This window comes from Adiantum capillus-veneris, chromosome 19, assembly GCF_014529385.1.
Source record: "Adiantum capillus-veneris isolate H3 chromosome 19, ASM1452938v2, whole genome shotgun sequence".
In the NCBI taxonomy this organism is placed as follows: Eukaryota; Viridiplantae; Streptophyta; class Polypodiopsida; order Polypodiales; family Pteridaceae; genus Adiantum; species Adiantum capillus-veneris.
Window position 1 is genome coordinate 34,955,465 of NC_140949.1, and position 16,194 is coordinate 34,971,658.

The window sequence follows — 16,194 nt, forward strand, 5'->3', positions numbered from 1 at the left end:
TCCTTGACACTAGCAAGGAAAGTGTCCATATCATCTTCCTCATGCATAATCTTCGACTCCAGCTCTTTACGCAGCAAAGCAATTTTAGCCTCATTGCGGCTTGCATAAAGACCTGCTAGAATATCCTAAGCCTGTTTTGCAGATTTTGCTGAACGGATGTGAGGAACAATGGTGCGGTTCACAGACAACGCAATCAATGCATGAGCGTGCGTATCCTTAACATCCCAACGAGCTTGTTCTGCAGTAGGCAAAACAACTCTAACAGTTGCAATCCTTGCAGCAAGACCTGCAACATCCTCAACATCGCCTACATCCTCAGAACCAGGACGTACATCAATGCCCTGTAGAATGTTCCAGACAGCCTGACACAAGAACATGTTGCATCATATAAGCCCACGTAGGGTAGTTGTCCCCATCCAACCTGTCCTCAGCAGCAAACATCTTGAACACATCTGTGTTGTTGTTGTCAGCCATGGTAAATGCTGCACCTGATGTGAAAACTGCCCAAAAATAGGAGAAACGGAGCGGGAACAACCTGTGCTACATAGCACAAACCGTAGAAGACTAAAAGACACCTGTTATGCAGAAAACGGCACTGACAGAAATTCTGCACAAAATGACGAAATAGCCTGTGCAGTACTGCCTGTAGTGGAAACGGAGGCCGAAATGAGCCCAAATTAAAATTCTGAGCGGACCAAGCTCTTTGAGCTTACCCAAAATATTTGTCGACCTGCGAACGCTTTCCAAAGCTCACTGAAATCGGAAAAAGTGAGCAAGCGTGTGCTGGAGCAGCTGGCGACTAAGCCCGGGAGGACGTGACCTGCTCTGATACCAATTGTTGGAATTAGGGTTGCAGAGAAACACACACAGCTTGGAGAAGACGAAGGAAGCTCAAGGCACACAATAGAGAGTGTATTACTTGGTGTGCAATGGAAAGATAGATAGCCCTAGAGTGATGGGCGTATATACAATGCATGGGGGAAAAAACCTCCTAAAGAGGGAAAAAATGCCCCGGCGGTCCTAGTGTGTTCACACACATCACTACCACATGCATATGGTAACACTTCTTAGATTTAGAACGGTGCTTGGTAGTCTTCTTGCAATTGTAGTGTCTGTATCCCAATCAATGTCTGTTTCTGTTTCTGTATCAGTGTTCTCTTTGGCCTGTCGGCTAGAAGTGCGGTGACTTCCTTTACTTCCCTTGGTACCCTCATCCCCCTGCCGGGACCGAGAACTCTTGGCTTTCCGTGCTTCCCTTTCTGCCTGTCTGCGTCGAGAATGACTGGACTGCTGTGAGTCCTGCGTCTCATCAGGTTGACTATGCTCCTCCTGAGCCTCAGTGTCAGTCACCTTCTCTTGCTTAGGGTCAGACTCTCTTCCCGACTCCTCAAGAATAGGATCAACACGACTCGACTGCTGTGAGTCCTGCGTCTCATCAGCCTGACTATGCTCCTCCTGAGCCTCAGTGTGAGTCACCTTCTCTTGCTTAGGGTCAGACTCTTTTCCCGACTCCTCAAGAATAGGATCAACACGGATTTTCGGCCACGACTCGATTTGGGTGCCATTGTTGAAAACTTCCAACTGGGATAAGAGTCTTTCAGTCAACGAGCTTCAGCTTGTGCCACCGTGATCGCCAAAATGGAATTGGAGCTGATCTCCTGAGATAGCTAATTCCAATGTTAGAAGATTTCGGCTACTAATGATGTATTAGTTTAGACAGTCGATTGGACAGAGAATCAGAAACTGAATCGGAATTTATCTACTGGAATGAGAACCAGACTACGTACTGAGAGTAAATATTCAGATTCAGATTCAGAGTACTGAATACAGAGTAAGTGTAACTGGAATATCTACCGTGATTGGAATTATAGATGAAAGATTAAAGTGAGTATGATATGATTTACAGATAGAGTACAACCGACAACAACTGCCAATGATTGACAAATCAAGCACAAATGCCACCAAAATGCTAATCCGACTATGCTCAAGATTGTGCTAATCCAAATGCCAACCCAATTACAATGTAATGGGCCCTTTTTATACATCTTGGGTGTACCATAGTAATTACTGACTAATTCGTTGCCCGTCTCATAAGAGAACGTTCCCACTTAGTGAAACTGTCTCAGCCGTCTACATCATGGGTTTCATGATTGTGTACTGGTCGAGTTATCTCCCACTTTGTTGCCAATTTTGACATGGTTTATGGTAAAGATTATACTTGAGGTTTTGCTCAGTTTATAGTGGAGACTCTATTAGATTTCTCCAAGATTTTCTCGCCATAGTTTCTTGACATTCACTTATGGTTGCAGGTATGTGTGATAGTTTAGAGTCTACATTGATGACTCGTGACAAACAGCAGTTTCCTTCTTGCCAATATATGCGATGTTGGCATTGTGGTCACATAGGGCACATTAAGTGCCATTGTTTGTGATGTATGAGACAAAAGCGGAGATGTATGCGTGGTGCAGATGACGTTTTGACACATGCTAGAGTGGTGGCTTCATATGCTAGTGATGATGATGTCATATTTCCCTCAAGTGTTCCTCCTGCTTACATGTCTTTGAGATGTGACACTTCTCCACGTTGGTTGCTAGATGAGGATGCAATCTTCCACATCACACCACATTGTGACTAGTTTAGCACCTTCTCTAGTGGGAGCTTTGGTTGTGTGCACTTAGCCGATGGTTCAGCGTTTGATATTGCAAGTGTAGGAGACGTTTGTTTGTCATGCCCAATGGTTTATCATATACGCTACGACATGTGTGCTATGTTCCTCAACTGAGACAAAATCTTGATCTTAGTGAGACGGCTATCAAATTATGGGTGTCAAACACTACTTGGAGAGCAGTCTTTTTGGATGCATTGCATATCATCAGTGATTTCAAGAGGAGCCCGCAGTGGCTTGGTATATCCTATGCATGTATCTGAGGTTCAAGACGGCATGTTCTTGGTTTTGTTGCTGGAATGCTTTGAGAGAGAGACGAGATGTGTCTCCTTCACATGAGCTCCACCATGCTCATGAGACAAAGCATTTACTTGTGCATGATGTGCTAGTGGGATGTGTAGAGACAGAGGTAGATTGACAGTTCTCTAGTGAGACACAACATGTGTCATTAGAGTATGTGCACGCAGAGGTAGAGTGGGTCTGCTTCTTAGAGACACATATAGAGATGACAACCATGGAGTTCTTTGTTATGCTCATGCTAGAGGCTGATGAGTTGGTGCTAAGACACACAATTTTGCCTATGGGTCAGACGGATGTAGCCATCCAGTGTCGGTGTTGGCACATCCATACGCGATGAATAGTCTAGATGATGCATCACATGCAGATAGCATAGGAGAGGTGAGTACAACCAGGTTTGCACATATTTTGTTAACGTTCGGACATCTCATGTATGACCTACTGATGTCGAGGCCCTACCTAGCAACTACAGTGGGAGTATTTGTAGAAGGGATTGTTAGTCGTACGGTGATTGACACTAGCATGATGCACAATGGAGTTTTGCATACCATACAGAGTTGTCAGTGAGATTTACATGTAGACTCTAGCGTGGATACGTATTCTCGCATATCCCTAGAGTTGATATGGCTGCATGTAGATCAACTGAGCGAGCTAGTGGGTGTAGGTTGAGAGACTTCTTTACCTATTTTCTTATATATACTAGTAGTTTAGCTAGTAGGACCCACTTATCAACACATTTGCCTTTAAGTGGGAGATTGTTGGGGTAAAGGTGTCTGTGTCTTGCCCGATCGCCCAGGCTATGGGTGCCCAACCATTGCTCACTTTACTGTGTGTACATATATACAATAATAAGGAGTAGCTCATAAAGAGCCCTACTCCACCCACAACGTCTACTCTCTCTCCCCCCCTTCTTGCACGCACACCGCACCACATCTGCACCGCACACACACTCATCCACACACACACACACTCTCTTCAAAAAGCATGATAGTGAAGAAAGAGATAAAGCTCACCATAGTCAAAAGCTCTCCTAAGTCTCTGTTATAAAAAATTGTTGCACTTTAAGTTATGTATTTTTTGGCAAGCATTTTTCGGTGAGCGCTTTTTTGGAATCGAGCGAGCAGATTCCAAAAAACATCCTCTCTCTTACTCAATCCTTGAAAGTTGAGGATCCGCTCACTTCTCTCTCTCTCTGTCTCTCTCATAATGTTTTCTTTGTGGTGAGCACACCTTAATCAAACATTGGGAGCCTTTGAGCACAAACAATTATTTTTTGTCTCTTCATCCTTCCCTCTTACACTCACTCATACACAACCACCAGGATGTACCCAAATCATTAAAACACACACACACACATACGTGCGCGCTTACTCTCTCTCTCTCTCTCTCTCTCTCTCTCTCTCTCTCTCTCTGTCATATATCATAATTTATGTTGAGCCTTAGTTTATCCACTCACATAGCTTGATCAAAGATTGTGATCCGCTGAGGAATAAAGGACTCTCTCTCCCTCTCTCTCTCTCTCTCTCTCTCTCTCTCTCTCTCTCTCTCTCTCTCTCGCACACTCATACATAAAAACAAGGATACACCCAAATCATTTAACACCGAGATTACTATTCACAAAAAGAAAAAATTAAGGGTTTTAGAACCAAAATAATCTAAACGGACTTTGCCGTAGTCAATACATAGCAAAAAAAGGAGTCACAAAATTATCTTATCATCGGGCTTTACTCTAAGTTTGGATATGTGCGTTCACAACTAAGAGCATTATAGACATCCACCTTACCTAGCACTGACTACTGTATGAACATGTTTTCATTTTGGCTCAATCCAAGCACTTTGAAAAAAATGAAGTACTTGAAGTGCTTGCAAGCCAGATAAGATTTTTTCTTGGTTTTTGTGTTGCTGAAATCAAGGCATGTGAAGTAGGGCTCACCCTTAATCCTCTACATGTCTATCTCTTGCATGTGACTCCACCCTGAAGACTTCGTGTATATTGTTTAAGATGCATTTTTCTTCAATCACCTTGGCCTTCAAACCAAGAGCCAAACCAATTATGGAAGTGCAAAATTTGATTTTTATGCCATTTCTGAATGTTGAACCAATACTACCTTATTTTTTTGAAGTGGAAGAGGAATCACCTCCACCCCATGGAGGAGTCTATATTGTACTTATATTCATTTGTTCTACCCCAACTATCTCCACTTGAAATCCTCCTTCAAGCAATGTCCAAACTTCTTCATGTGTGAGATTTGTTCCTAGAGTGACTAGCCAAACGATGGAGGAGATTGCCTTGGTTCTATGTTATGGTCCACCACATAACAATGAATAAAAACCAAAACTATCGCCTAAGTAGCTCATTTGAATTTTTTTACATATCCCTCAAATGATGGTGCAAGAGCCCCTTTGCTATGTGCCACGATACTTAGTCTACATCTTCTTCCACCACTAGGTGTGCCACTACATGTTACATGATTGTCAAAAGGAGTTCTTTGAATTTCCCACATAGCTTCATTGATCTTTTGTTCCAAAACACAAACCTTACCTTGCCTTTAGAAATCTCACTCCCATTCTCAATCCCTGAATCCCTGAAATTGATCTTCCTCGGCCTTCCATGGAATGTACGGTCTTGTGTTTTTGCATTATACTTTGGTCTATGTGTGGAATCATCCTCAACATCAATTATAATTTATGGCCCTTGCTTTTGTCAAACTATTTCTTTGTCTTTGATGTGCGAGCTCTATACATGGGTGTCCCAGATGTAGCCTCATTAACTACTCTTATCACTTGCCCAAGACTGGGGGAAACTCTCTCCAATGAAGGAGCCTTTCCAATATGTTTGCCTTGAGACTAAGAAACTGCCTTTGTGCTTTGTAGTATTATATTAGCCATATCTAAAGTACATGCATCATATAATGAGATTTTCTTTTTGAATCCCTTGCCTGTGGTATTGTATTAGCCATATCTGAAGTACGTGCATCATATAATAAGATTTTCCTTTTGAATCCCACGCTTGCAAGCCAACTCCTTTGCTTACTCTCAACCAAGTTTGTTCTTGGAGTGTTTGCTCCATCAATACTTCTCTCGACTCTTGTCATGATGCTCCCCCAATGTGCAATACACAACTCCCACCAACTCAACTAAGAGTCCATTGCGGGGATGTTTTTATTCATGCAATGCCCATTGCGCCACCATTGTTGAAGGGGACAAGTGTTTGATGCTACTACCTCTTTAGAAGCAGCTAAACACCACTTTTCACACATTTGTTTGTGAGTTTCTTGAGATGAAGAAATAATGTACTTTGTTGTATGCGCCACCATGCATTGTATCCTATGAGAAAGGCAAGATCGCTCTTGACCTTGTAGAATCTATCTTTTCATTTGCTTCTATGAATTTTAGATCATTTCATTACATTGAGGACTATTTGGATTATAATGATGCACTCTAATTTTGATCCTCAAGAAGAAACATGTGATCACCTTGTGGTCCATGAGCTAATGAATCCATGTAAAACTACCCACGATGTATCAATGAATCACAATGACCCTAGATGGCTCATATTCTAGAGTATTTCCCATGACTAGGCTTAAGGGGGGGTTTGTAGGGATAATCTTAGCCATGGGGTTGCCTCCTTCCATGAGGCATACATGCCTTGCATGACATACATCCAGGACACACAACGACTACATTAAATGAAGCCCATGATCGCTATCCTTTAGTCACCTCTCTCTCTCTCTCTCTCTCTCTCTCTCTCTCTCTCTCTCTCTCTCTCTCTCTCTCTCTCTCTCTCTCTCACACACACACACACACACACACACACACACACACACACACACACAAACGCACGCTCACGCGTGTGCGCGCGCACACACACACACATTTTAATACGTAAAGAGCATTAGCCTAATTTGATACCTTTAGCTTCACCACATTAGGTGGCCACCGTGGGAATTAACTCTTCTGGGAAAAGGGGTTTTTACAAAGCAGGGCGGTTTTATTGCCTACGATATTACTTTCCATGAAGGCACCTTGAATTAGGTCTCTCATTCTACCTATTGACAACCTCGCTGTAAGCTGTGGGGATCTCTACATTCATGGCGCTCTACTCATCACACCGACCGGACGACCATCCTCCTTCCTCTATTTCAAGAGGCGAGGGCACATCTCTGCCCCTCACTTAGCTTTTGGTTGATTATTCTGCTTACATTAAGTACAAATTAAGTCGTTGTGATACGGTGAAGAATGGAGCTTGCAACGCAAGTGACTCAGGTTGGCTTCTCTGCCCTTGCATACATATTTTGTAGACTGATGATTATTTTTAAAAAAAGGGGGGTGCTAATGCACTATGTAACTTGACGCTGCAACCTGTTTTGGTATGGTAGTTCGTAATATTGTTTTTTTCTCTACATAAATGACTCCTGGTTGGGAACCCAATTAGGCTAGGAGTATATGAGATGATGTTTTTTTGGGGCATGAATGGTTTACATTTTTGCGCTTGACTAATCTGACCATACTGGTTATGATATTACCACATGGCTTAGCAAATAGGGCCGTGATTAACAACAACATGCTGTTGGAATCTATGATACGCACGGTTTTTCTTGCGCTATCTATTGATTTAAGGGGCAATTTCATTATGATAATGATGCTGTAGCTAATATGGTTCTTTATGAGGTTTCAGCTCTGTATAAACATAACCTGGTTAAGGTCCTTGGTTGGGTGGAAAAAATATATATGGTGATGGTATTTTGGCATGGCCTTTTTACCCTTCCACTGGGTTTTTTTGGGTTGCTCTTAAACTTCGTAGTTGCTGTAGGTTTCGAGGTATGAGGTACCAACTGTTGCCGTTTAAAATCTCTGTAAAAATTGGTTTTTTGGAGGATTGCTCTAAGTCAACATTGGATTTTTTAAGGGGATTGTGTTGCCACTTTACGTAGCATGGCAAGTACTCTGTCGACAATAACCAGACATACTTTGGGGGCTTACTGAGAATCAAAATGCCTTGTAATTTACTTGACATTGTCGCTTTTACATAGGTTTTTTAGCACTATCATGAAGAAGCCTTGATAGGCCTTGTATATTGCTTGGCTATGGGTACATACATGGGTGATGGTGTTTTTCTATCCTACTGCGCACTGATTTTGGTTGGCTATGGGTACATACATATGTGATGGTGCTTTGTTGTCTTACTGCGCACTGTTATGTAAGAAAATAAATGGGTTCTTAGGCATGTTGGGCCCGATTGCACACTATTGCAGTACTTGGTCTTTACTTTATTAATTGGGTTAGATATATACAGTTTCTGCATTCTCTTGGGTGGATGTTACTTCTTTTTTTATCTTTGGGTATTGATGTTAAGCATGGCATATTTTTTCCTTAAACTTCATGGATTCGGCTCAAGGCCTGGCTTATATCAAGGTTCCTTGCTACTTGGATTGCTTAAGAGAAGTATATGCTAAGTGAATACAGATTGTGGGATAATTTGGAGTCTATTTACCAAGATGGGTAACTGACCTAAAAACAAACCTAAACACGCTTGATACTGTATAAGAACTATAAATGGAACTTTTTTAAGAAAAACTTCTTTTGGTGAAGCTGTCATAACTGATAAAACTGATTAAAAAAAAAAAGGGGGGGGGGGGAGAATTCAGACACTTGGATTAGAAGGGGTGATGGCCTTCTAATCAAAATGACACTCCTTTACTAAAAACTTTGGGATTTTTGTGAAGAAGAGAAAACCTTTTTTCATAAATATGGACTTAGCTTGTAATTTTTAAAAAAGTTTGTAAGATGGACATGGATAACAACTGGTATAGTCCATTGATACTTGTAAAACACATCCAAGGCTAACATATATGTTGTCTTATTTCGATGGATGCAGGTAAGGACTCTATCTTATCTTTTGGCTAGCAAGCTGTCCAGCACTGGATTACACATACCTACTGGTTGGGAAGTTCTTTTATTAAACTGTATATTGGAATGGTGCTTCATTCCTACAATCATTGTACAAAATTGATTACAAGACTGAATTGTTTTGTAATTATCATCTCCTTTGTTCTGAGGCCAACTGTCTTTTGATAAGTTCAATTATGTCTTATTATCTATAATAGAACAACTAAATGCAGCCCATGATCGCTATCCTTTAGTCACCTCTCTCTCTCTCTCTCTCTCTCTCTCTCTCTCTCTCTCACACACACACACACACACACACACACACACACACACACACACACACACACACACACACACCTACATCTCTGGAGGCCTTATCTCAACACTTACCTCATCATGAGGAGACTTGCTTTGGGCTATAAAAGCCCCATGTACTTAGTTTATTTGCTCTAAGGCATTGTTATTACACTTTTTCACCCATATTGAGTCCTCTCCTTGATTATTTGGTGAGTAACATCATTATGCTAAACCATCCATGAATGCCACTAACATTTATCCTCTTTAACAATAATCCTAATAAGCCAAATTCGACATTACCAAATTTTGGGCTTGTAGCAATCATAAATATGATTGGCAATGGGAGATAGTTTTCCAACATCATGGGGGTATCACATCCTTATCTTTGAAATTTCTGTTTTAAACTAAAAAAATTGATAGGTTTTCATCACAGAGGGACCACACCTCAACCACGAACACTTTATTCAACCACACCTCAACCATGAACACTTTATTCAACGTGTTCTATACACCTTGCCCACAATGCCTCAATCCTTGAAGACAACATACCACATTAGCAAAGAAGCACCCATTGTTCAGGGCCCCTTTTAGGGCACCATGCTCCCATTTTAATGCTTAAGGGACCCAAATTTAAACCAAAAAATGGATTGGCATGTGCTAAAGAGGAGCGTCCTCTACCAAATTAAGATCAAACTAAAATAAAGGTGATTAGCCAACATGGGCCCCGTAAGTGGTATGAATACGACACGGAGAACCATATACAAGATTGGTATTCCCTCTATGCCCTAAAAGTGACCAAAAAAACAAAACAACATGATTCTAGTACTTCCCACAGAGAGAGCAACAGCTCTAAAAAACCAAAGAAAAACACCATTGACAATAGTTTTTAAAATACCCATCTACTTGAGACGAAGTAGCTTCCTCCTCAACCTTCTTAGTTTCTTTCATCATGGAAAACACAACAATGCACATTACACTATCACTGTGCCATTAGAAAGTGTAGCGATACCAGAAAAACAATTTTTTTGCAACAAGGACTGAGTGACCACTTCAAAGAAGTGGGCTCACCTTTTATAGGGTTTGAGGATAAGCAACATACTATCCCAACATAAAATGCCTCAGAGCGTGAAGAGGCAACTTCCTCTCTAAGTGAGATCATGAGCGCATTTTTGAATGATGAAGCAAACATGCACCTTGAGAATGGTGCCAAAACCTTCATTACAGTCAAGCCACTCTCCATGCGACCTTTTAGGTCCAAGCCTATTTGCTTGCGAAGCTCATAGTGAGGCAAATATGCCCCAATTTTGCAACCTATTGTGGGCCTTTTTGAGGGTTCCCATGGTATGGCTTTCATCCCTAGGTATGTTTGAGGCTTTGACTAGAGGGGGAATACAAATCCCACACACACACACACACACCCACACACACACACACACACACACACACACACACACACACACTTGTCCACTATACTTAGCTTAGGTCGCTTCATCCTTGAGTTACACATACACTTTTTTGATTCACCCCTGTTTAACTAGGATTCACTTACGGGTTAACGTCTAAATCTATATCTGGCTTTACCTAAGGCCTGCATATGCCATGGTATTTAGTAATATTGTCTTATGGGTGATCGCCTTGTATGATTACCTTAGATTGAATGGGATTTATGTTGTTGTTGATCGTTTTATGACTAGTGGTTCCAACTTTTTGAGTTTGATGGGGCTCTCAAAAAATCTCGGCTAGTATGGGAAACAACCTCTTTTTGTAGCTAAGTTTTTCCTTGAGTGTAACTTGGTCACTTCATCTAGCTAGGATTGCTTCATCCAACTACACACACATTTACACTTATGCTGGTGATGTACCTGATGATTATAATTTCTTGTGGGCGATTACCTTGAGGCTCTATCCTCTGCAGTTCCCTCGGGGTTCCCTCAATGTGAGGTTTTGGTGTTTGCTATGCATAAATGACCATGGATCCTCTAAATATGGAATGTTGCCTTGGCAGGGTAAATAGAATATTGCTCATAGCTCTTTTCTGGGATACCTAATGATGTTTGCCTATGCTTTGTGCTCTTGTTGGTGTTGATCTGTTTATTGCTCTATTCTTTCTATATTTGGTAAAATAACCCTTTTTAGCTCGGTGCTCTCAAATCTAGGACTTTTGGGGTTTTGGTTTATTCTCTTGAAGGGTCTGCTTGGTGGGACCTCACCCCTTGGCAAAATACCCTTTTAATCGCCTTATTGGAATTTCCCCTTCCACCTACCCTATGATTATGTCGTCGTATGTGGCCTCTGTGCAAGCATTAAAACTCGCCCTCTTCCCTAGCGTTGAATTTTTTTGCATCAGCGCTTCCCTTGCCTACATATTGTTGCATCTCTCTCTCTCTCTCTCTCTCTCTCTCTCTCTCTCTCTCTCTCTCTCTCTCTCTCTCTCTCTCTCTCTCTCTCTCTCTCTCTCTCTCTCTCTCTCTCTCTCTCTCCCGTGCCAGCTTGAACCATGGCTTATGGTGCAGCCCTGTAAGGAATATAGAGCCCATGCTCTTGTAGTCTACGATTGCATGGGGATTCATTCTCTCCCTCTCTTGTGCTGAGGCTGCTCCTTCCCAAAAATACTTGGTGTATCCGAGAGACGTATCTCTTGCCACTGGCCTAGGTTCCTCGTGTCGATCGGCCTCCCCTCTGAGCACTACTGTCCAAGGATGCTTGAGGCTGCTTGGGATTTGGTATCCACCTAGAATCTGTTTTCAACTTATTGATAGAATGTATACTATAGGTGAGGGGTATTGTTCCCACACATAGCCTTGCAATACTATCTAAGTTGAATGAGTATGATAATAATGTGTCTTTGTTGTGCATCTTGTCATCTTGCAATACTATGAAAGTGAATGGTATAAGGGTTGTTATACTATGACAAAGGTTCTCTACTATAACTTGGAGCTTGATACACTACCTCTTCACAGGTTTTCTCAAAATCCACTGGTTATTATAAGTATGCAGTTTGACTAAATCAAAATTTTTACTACTAATGATGATTTTATTGGTTATTTAAAATAGATAACTGATTCACTGATAGCTGAATATAATGCTTTGCATGCTTTCATAGCTTTGTTGGCTAAAATGTGCTATAATGTATTTTTTTTAGCTTTGTCTCATGACACCTAAGAATTTTGATGGTAAATTGATAGATTTGAGTGCTGATGATGCTTAACCAATGCTTGTTTGCTTGATAATAGCGCCTGCTTAAGGTTTTTTGGTCCCATGCTGGTTACTACTATCTATTGCTGAGACAATGTGGGTGGCTTATGTGGCTAGCGAAAAAAAGGGAGACGGCCTTCTAATATTCTTAGTTTTTTAACCTAACCTACTATTAACAAGTTACTGTCATAAACTAGAATGTGGATTAAACATGATTTTTTAACCAAGAACACCGAAATCCTTGATGTAGAGGCTGGCCTTTTAACTATACCACATTGTTGATATTTTTTTGGTTTAAAAAAAAAGAAAGAATGTTGCACATGCATTTAAAGGCTTTTTTCTATCTCGGTTGGTAGCTACGCACTAATGTTCTTTGGTGTAATGATCTTGGCCATGATACTAAGTGTTCTTTTATAAACCCTATTGAAAGCTCTTAATGGTGTGGGATTCAAAAAATCCGGTGTTTTTTCTGCTTTTGTTAATTTTTGTCTAGAAAAAGCAAGGGAATTTGGCAGGTTGTTTTACCTATTATTTGGATAAGTGATCAGGATTGAAGGCATATACATTTATGGATGAGTCTTTTCCAAACAAGTGTCGATGCTTTGGAAAAAACTCAAATCTAGATGACTTTGAAGTAGGGGACAAAGTAACATATTGCTTTAAGTAGATACGATAAATAACTGCATATTCAAAGATCGTAATGGAATATTAAAAGAAAAATTAATAGGTGACCCAATTTGATTTGAAAGAAAACCTTTTTGATAACTTTGGTTATGTGACTTGAATCCAAAGTGGATGTTGGCCTTCTGGTGGTATTCAAATGCAATTATAAACTCACTTTTTCACTTGATTGGCTCAATAATGGTTGTTAAAATACATATGCTTTGATTATCCATGCAATTGTCTGTAAGTTATTAAAATTAATGTGAAACTTGTAAATATTTTTTGAGTTTGATATAATGCTTGACTCTCTCAAAATATGGTATTGCCATTTTGGCATTGGGAATGAGTCTAGCTGTCTAAAGCGTGATAGTTTGACCGTTAAAATGGTTTGATTATGAAGCTTAGATGTCATCTTTCAATATCTTGAGCATTACTAAAAATAGTGCTAACCATTCATGGGCTTAGTAATGGCTCAACTAGGTGGGTTGAATGAAAACATTTTTTTGATGTGCTTAATCTAACTACTCGGATTGAATATTTATCAAGACACTTGCATCAAAAAGGGTAATGGCATTTTGATGCTTTTATGGATAAGAAGAAGAGGGTGGGTCTACCTTTTAAAGGCATCCTGTCAATATGGTTTGGATAATTCACACTTTAGATAAAGTTCAAAAAAATGAAACTATAAAGTGATAACAAAGAAAAGAGATTTTAAATATATTTCAGTGACACTTGGATTAGAAGGGATGATGGCCTTCTGATCATAACAAAACCATTTGGAAAACTATGCCTTTAGGTTTCCCTTAGGTTTTAACCACTTACTTATGCAAGGATATTGGTCTCCTGATTCTTTGCACTATTTGATACTTTAATTTATTTAAAGGATAGTAGGTTTAAGTTAAAAAGTTTTTAAGTAGAACATGGATAGATTTGTTGAAATACGTATTCAAGGATAACAAATCTATTGTTTTGTTTATATGGATGTAGGTGAGAATTCTATTTTTACTTTTTTCTTTTTTTTTGCTTTGCTGATGTGTGACTTTGAAGAATCCTGCCGATTCAACCTGGATGACCTCCATAACTCTATAGTTTTTTTGTATAGGATCATTAGAATGATATCTCATCTTATTATATTGTACAAAAATGAATCTAAGACTAACTCGTTTTTGTACAAATCTCTGTCCAGTTATTTAAAGCCAATTGTCTTTTGAACTTTATGTTCTTTTCTGTATATGTATTAAGTTTAATACAACGTGCACGCACGCGCGCGCGCACACACACACACACACACGTGTGTATGTGTGTGTGTACACGTGCATGCTTATATTGTTTATGTGCTTGGGGGAGGGATGGAAACAACAGAGTGTAGAGAAAGGGGGGTTGGGGGAGGGGGGGAGACTTAGATTTATCTCCAAATATGCAAATCTACTTCTTCTTGCCACCACAAGCTCAATATAAGCTCATGACATGTTTCAAAAAAAGGTTGCCACAAGTTTGCATCAATATCACACTCAAATCAGTATCAATATACATATCAATTTCATAGTCCATATATACACTCAAATTAGTATTAATATTCATATCAATTTCATAGTCAATATATACCAATGCTCATATCAACATTTTTATTGATGCTAATACCAACACTACTCAGTGACCAAAATAAATTGGGCACCTAACATTAGTACCTTTTGAAGGCTTTAATAGTGCAACTTTCCATATTCCAATTTACAGAATCATCAATCTCAGAATTGGTTAACCACTAATCCTCTCTCTTTTTTAATTACCATGAATTGTGAAGGCTTAGAACTTCAAGAACGATAGCTCAAATTTGTCAAAATTAAACATATTGTCCTAACTTCACTCTCAAAGACATCCGATTGAACATGGCCCTACGAGGAGAGAGATAAAGACAAAGACATCCAATTGCACATATCCCATAGCGGGGAGAGAGAGAGAGAGAGAGAGAGAGAGAGGTCCTAAAGATATATGCATAATAGATATCAAGAGACTTAAACCAAAAAGAATCTTGCGTTTACAAAAACTTCTTCTTTATCATGTCACAGTAGGTAGTAAGAAAAGAAAAGAGAGAGAGAGAGAGAGAGAGAGAGAGAGAGAGAGAAGTCCTAAAGATATGTGTATAATAGATATTAAGAGACTTAAACCCAAAAGGATCTTGGGTTTACAAAAACCTTCTTCTTTATCATGTCACAATAGTAAGAAAAGAAGCGAGAGAGAGAGAGAGAGAGAGAGAGAGAGAGAGAGAGAGAGAAATTTTGTATGAGTGTATGCACTCTATGAGAGCCCAAGGCTCTACATTGTTGTGAACACCCTCCCATCAGCTAGGGACGGCCTCCTTCTACCTTGAATAGAGTGGAAATTGTTATATTTAGGAGATACTCTTCCATGCCTTGCTTATGTCAACCCACTTTTCCTTAGTTTTACGGTGGAACCTAGTTTCCTACCCATTCCTCATTTTTATGGGAGCTTCCTAGGCAATCAAAACGTCATCTCAAATTCCTTTTTAGGGCATTTTGTTCCCAAAAGCATTTGTTAGAACCTTTAAAGAAATCCTAGTGGCTTGGGAATTTTATAAGGTTCATTTATTAGTTATAACCTTGATCTTGCCATTCCCACCACCTACACTGCCCATAGGACGACAGATACATAAATTCTCTCTCACTAGTCTAGAGCAAGAAAGGTACCCACCATTCCCACCAACTCTGTGGACCCTTTTAGGATAGGTACGAACATTCTTCTCTATAACCTAGATCAATCCTTTTAACTTTATTTTGATCTTTATAAAGTATCTCTTAGTGATCAAAATAAATTTTTCTTGTTTTTTAAAGTATTTCAAGCTAGAGTTAAGGTATGTAATAGGTAGCATGAATCCTATCAAGTCCAAGAGGCAAGGGACCTTGCTAGATAATGGTCCATTGTGTCTATGTGTAACTTCTCTAACATGTGCTTGATTGAAAATGATAAAATTTTTCTATGCTCCATGTGTTGGAGCTTTTAACATCCTAGGTCGTAAATGTTTTGCCATACAATATATACTTGTTGCACAATGTACATGGGCTTAGCTTGACCAATCAGGCACCCTAAAAATTGCAGACGGTCAATGGTAACCACAGGCTCTGTAACTCCAATTTTGCTTGTCAACACAATAACAAGATTCCTATGAATAT